The sequence below is a fragment of the Electrona antarctica genome (assembly GCF_951216825.1).
Source record: "Electrona antarctica genome assembly, chromosome: 6".
NCBI lineage: Eukaryota > Metazoa > Chordata > Actinopteri > Myctophiformes > Myctophidae > Electrona > Electrona antarctica.
The window spans coordinates 24,711,903-24,718,135 of record NC_136811.1 but is presented as its reverse complement, the minus strand read 5'-3'; the positions used below and the strand labels follow the sequence as shown (position 1 = coordinate 24,718,135).

Sequence of the window (6,233 nt, the reverse complement as noted above, 5' to 3'; positions counted from 1 at the left end):
TATATGTAGCTACCATGCATGTGTCTGAGTGAGGGACTCTGGTTTGGTTATACAAAGACTGTTTTTGGCGTTTTTCATTCTATTAAAAATATTGTTTGTTTAAAAAAAATCTGACCCGTCTGAAGTGAATGGTACTGTACTGTACTGTACTGTACTGTACTGTACTGTACTGTACTGTACTGTACTGTACTGTACTGTACTGTACTGTACTGTACTGTACTGTACAAGCCCTCCCTGGCCTGTGTGTGTGTGTGTGTGTGTGTGTGTGTGTGTGTGTGTGTGTGTGTGTGGGTGTATTAGGCTGCGCAACAGTGACACTTGGTGGTGAACAAACGCTATAACGCTATTTCCATGCTCGGACACAGCCAGGGACACACATTGCTGTTTACATGTATAGGAGTGGTTAGCACCACTCAAAAAAGAAAACGTGATCGTGTGTGTCTTATATTTTCAGGCCTGTTGAGAACTCTAGTTTTTGCCGGCTGCCGGCGCGGCTGCACTAATAACTTTGGGGCGGGCCCGTCTAGATTTTAAATGGACAGATATCAGTCAAAAGGCAGACATCAAAGAGGAAGGATGGATGGGGAAGGATCAACATATGGAATGTCAGAACAGGTCAGCTCCATATATGGAGATCTAAGCGTTTGATATTTGAGGTCAGATGTAGAGTTGCTGGCCAATATTGATGACATCAGGGATCTCCATATATGGGCTTAATATTGATGACATCAGGGATCTCCATATATGGGCTTAATATTGATGACATCATGGATCTCCATCCCAGGTGATGTCACGTGGTGATGTCATGACCATATATGGTCATGCCAGGGGGTGACTGACTGACTGACTGACTGACTGACGGGAAATGCATTTACGATTCCATAGTAAATCCATAGTAAATGCGACCTGTGGTCTCAAATTCGCAATAATAAGTGTGATTTTAATGTTTATGGACAATGTAAAGAAGCCTCTGGCTTTCCTCCTATGTACAGCTTTTAGTGTGTGTATAAATGAATGGACCGTTTGGAGTGTTTGTGTAAACACAAACATTGCGTAAACACAAACATTGAAGATGAATGTGAGGACACGAATTCTCATTGGTCGGAATCAGATGATGTATTATGATGTATGATGCCCCTTACTTCACATGGGTGTGATTTTATTTGTTAACAATCCATTTGGCTTTTTGATGCACAGAATCAAGTAGGCCTACACAGCTCACTGTGTTAAGATGCCCTCCACATGATCCAGAGGTCCTGAGTTAAAATCCTACACATAGCGGGAATTGTGAACACTCTTCAGTTATTTATACTATACTCAATATACTCACTATGCTCACTATATACTCACTATGCTCACTATATACTCACTATACTCACTATGCTCACTATACACTGACTATACTCACTATGCTCACTATATACTCACTATGCTCACTATATACTCACTATACTCACTATACTCACTATGCTCACTATACACTGACTATACTCACTATATACTCACTATACTCACTATGCTCACTATATACTCACTATAGTACTCACTATGCTCACTATATACTCACTATACTCACCATATACTCACTATGCTCACTATATACTCACTATATACTCACTATGCTCACTATATACTCACTATACTCACCATATACTCACTATACTCACCATATACTCACTATACTCACTATATACTCACTATGCTCACTATACTCACTATATACTCACTACTGTATATACTCACTATGCTCACTATACTCACTATACTCACTATTCTCACTATACACTGAATATATACTCTCTATGCTCACTATATACTCACTATGCTCAATATACTCACTATAACCCATGATAAATTGCAAAAAATTCAGTCAAAAAAGGGAATATTATCAGTATAATGTCAAATCTGGGAATACATTTCTTACCATGGATTTTCTTCACCAAAGGTGTCTACTAACATATCCCACATTGGTTTCTATTCAACCACTAGGGGAATCTTTGACAGCTGCTGAAAGTTGGGGTACGATACAACCATTATAAGGCAAAATGTTCTAAATTTCATTATGCTTCAAGTAGCATGTGACGTGTCAAACTAAGCTTTTCATGATTCTGAATCCATTCCAAGCATTAGTTTTGCACGAAAAACACTCCTTGGGCTAAAAACGGCCATAGCCGGCATCACAAATATGATGAGGTCAACACATTTGGGCATATTTGGGCAAGATTTTCATGTCAATGACCCCCAAAAATATATGTAATTGGCCGCCGACCCCCATCTGAAAATATGTTGTTCCAAGGACTCCCCCAGAAACAAATATTTGAGTTAAAAACACTCACTCTGAAAGAATATATAGCTTGTAGATCTGCTATTTTTCAATAGCTAAAGTACTGTATAACATAATGCTTAAAACCCCAAAAGGGGTTCTCGTACAGAATGGGTTAAAGCATAATGAAATTTAGAACATTTTGCCTTATAATGGTTGTATGGTACCCCAACTTTCAGCAGCTGTCGAAAATTGGGATATGTTAGTAGACACGTTTACAAACACATTGGTGAAGAAAATTCTTGGTAAGAAATGTATTCCCAGATTGTATTAATATCCCCTGACTACAAGCACAAACAACAGAGCACTCGTTTCCCTGCAGCGGTTGTGGCAACCTGCTACAAATTGTCTACCGGGTGTGCGGAAGTCTTCTCTCCATGAGCAACAGAGGGTAAAATCAAGTTTGGGTCTTCTTCCTGGCAAAAATAGCTCACAAGAACATCTGAAGAGATCCAACTTACAAGCATACATCTGGAAACAGTGTCTTCAGCTGACGTGCAGACGTGCGCGTAATGAAAGCCAGACAGTTCATTAAAGGTATATATTTTTGAGTGGTGTAAACCACTCCTACAACTGGCTTTGTTAGTCTGTGCAGAAAAAATGAGCATGGTTGCTATGTTCACCCTGTTCACCCGGCTGTGATTTCATTACGTCAGACATGATTTCATTACGTCAGACAGGCTATATTACACCACTCAGTTCACACGGGTGTGATTTTTTTAATACAGAGAGAATTGAATCACATATCGTACAGGAAATGAACATAGACAAGTGAAAGATTGTATAACATTTTTTAAATGGCTTTTGCCTTTATTTTATATTTTTTATGGAGGGACAGACAGTAGGCTGACAGGAAATGGGGAGAGAGACGGGGGGAAGACATGCAGTAAAGGCCGTCGGGATCGGGAGTCGAACCCGCAGCACACTGCCAGACTGGATTGCCAGCCAAGGTGCCTGGACCACTGAGCCATGGCCCAGGCCAGATTGTATAACATTTAGAATTTAAAAAAGCTTGACATTTGGGCGAGTAGGCCTACTATGACGTCAAAGTTGTGCCGAGAAACACCTCTATATAAAAGCCAAAAACACTCGTCATTTCATTAAGCCATAAATCGATCAAATCTTAAACCTTAAAAAAAATTGAAAGTGCTGTGTAATCTATGAACTTGCAGCTTTCAATTGACATGTCTCTGTGACATCACTGTGAGATGCTATCAAGCTAAAATAAATTGCGATGGCCTTTTCTCTTTTCAGGGACGAAAAAGGCAATATCTCTGAAAAGGAGCGACCCCCAAGGGGTCCATGGATGGAGGACCCCCAAGGGGTCCATGGATGAAAAGGAGCGACCCCCAAGGGGTCCATGGATGAAAAGGAGCGACCCCCAAGGGGTCCATGGATGCGGGTCTGAGAGCCGCCCTGCAGTCATGGGACTCTCCTCGGGCGAACGGGGCCAAAAATCACTCCCCGGCGCCTAAAAGCGCAAAAACGATGGCGGGACACTGTCCGACCTACAACTAGTCGCGACTAATCAGCAACTAGTCGAGACCATTAGCAACTAGTCGAGATCTGGTCGCAACTAGTAAGCAAATAGTTGCGACTAGAAAAGTAGTCGCTTCAAGTAGTTACATTTTCTTTAAAGTAGCACAAACAATATTTTTAATAGAATGAAAAACACCAAAAAATAATGCTTTATTTTCAAATCCTCCACAAATCTTTGTATACCCAAACCAGATACATTTTATAATCTCTCCCAAACATTCAGTTCTTAATTTATAATCCCTCACTCAGACATGCAGCTACCTATAAAAGCTAGTTCTTACTCACATACATTTACTGACGGAAATGAATACAAGATTAGATTTACTCACACATACAAAGAGCAATACATTCAGTGAAGTCTCAGAGATTAACTCACAGATACCCCGCGGGACCTCCAGCCCGCGCATCACTAGTAGATTATTATTGTTGTTGTTGTTGTTGAAAATGTGATATTTGGAACTGATATCACTTGGTTTTATAGTATGCATAGTAGATATGTTTTATAGGTTGTTTGTAGGGTTCCATTTGTCCAACAACTTAAATGAACACTAGCTTTTGCCTTTTACTGTAGGCTTTTCTTTAATTTAAGTCAGAAAACACAATGGGGTGCAACCTGGTCACAGCACCGAATCGGCCTTACTCAGAGTTTTTAACGACTTGATTTTAACTGCTGACTCAGGTAGTCCGGCTGCCCTGGTCGCGTTTGACACCGTTGATCATAGCATCCTGCTCTCTAGGTTGGAGCACAGCGTTGGTATCACCGGTATTGCTTTACAGTGGTTTAGATCCTACCTGACTGACAGGAGTCTCGCTGTCAGGCTCGGTGAATACTCTTCACGCATCGCCCCCCTTTCCTGCGGGGTTCCCCAGGGCTCTATCCTAGGGCCTATTCTATTTTTGTTATATATGCTGCCCCTAGGAGTCATTATTAAGAAACATAATGTCTCTTTTCATTTCTATGCTGACGATGTACAGCTTTATCTACCGTTAAATACAATTAACCTGCTCACAGACCCCTTTCAGCCACTCCTCAATTGTCTCTCCGACATTAAAAGTTGGATGCATAATAATCTTCTCACCCTCAACGAGAGTAAGACTGAGGTCATTATTTTGGGTCAACAGTCCCCTTCCCTTGCCACCTTAGGACCCCTCAGTGCTAACATCCACTCATCAATAGAAAATCTGGGTGTGATATTTGATAGTAATCTTAAATTTAATAAACAGATAAGCTCTGTGATTAAAACTAGTTTTTATCAATTTAGGCTCGTGTCCAGGATTAAGGGCTATCTCTCCCGACCTGACCTTGAGAGGGTCATCCATGCCTTTATTTTTTCTAGGCTCGATTATTGCAATGCGCTATATATAGGCATGGACCAGTCTGCCCTTAGACGACTGCAGCTTGTACAAAATGCCGCCGCTCGCCTCCTCACTGGTACGAGGAGGTGTGATCATATCACTCCCGTCCTTGCCTCACTCCACTGGCTACCTGTTAAATTCCGAATTGATTTTAAGATTTTATTATTTGTTTATAAAGCCCTTAATGGTTTGGCCCCCCTGTATCTATCGGTCCTAATGGACCCATACTCCCCAGCCAGGGCCCTGAGGTCAGCTGACCAGCGGCTCCTGACCGTGCCAAATTCTAATTACAGGTCCAGAGGCGACCGTGCTTTTTCAGTGGCCGGCCCCAAACTCTGGAACTGTTTACCCCTATATATTAAGTCTGCCCGCTCCTTAGAGGCTTTTAAATCTTTGCTTAAAACACATCTTTTCTCCCTGGCATTCAATGTTGCTTGACCTAGTTGCCCTGTCTAAATGCTTGTGTTGCTTCAATGTTGTTTTACTATATTGTTTGTGTTGATTGTATGCTTGTTATATGTTCATGTACAGCACTTTGGTTGACCTTCTGGTCTTTGTAAATGTGCTCTATAAATAAAATTTGATTTGATTTGATTTTGATTTGAAAGCTACATAAAACCTACATATAACATACTGTGCAATGCATCACACAGGATTTCGATTTTCGATCGAAATCCTGATTTTCGATGTATGATTTTTTGATGTATGAGTAAAATAAAATTGAGTCAGCAACTGGGATAGTCATTCTAGGAACTGGTATATTAAATAATATGCTTCACTTTTTTTGGACATCTTTTATCTGCAACATTAAAATGATATTCCCTATCCTAACTTACAGCTCAGAGCAGCTATTTATTTCCTCCGGCCATTGGTCAGTGAGTTATCCCTGTTGTTTCAGGTCAGAGATCAGCGTTGTAATGTTCTGCCATGCCTCTTGGATATGGTGTGACTCCGTGGTGCGGGCACAGATGGCGAAGCGCAAGACAAAGTGGCCGGATAGCTGGCATGGTACCAG

General features: G+C 41.1%; 1 protein-coding gene across 1 annotated transcript in view; it reads right to left on the bottom strand.

The window, feature by feature from the left end:
* The window catches only part of LOC306925011 (aromatic-L-amino-acid decarboxylase-like), a gene marked incomplete at both ends in the record, with an annotated part of 84,847 nt that overhangs the window by 63,458 nt on the left and 15,156 nt on the right, over positions 1-6,233 (bottom strand). The gene's annotated exons all lie outside the window — the stretch shown is intronic.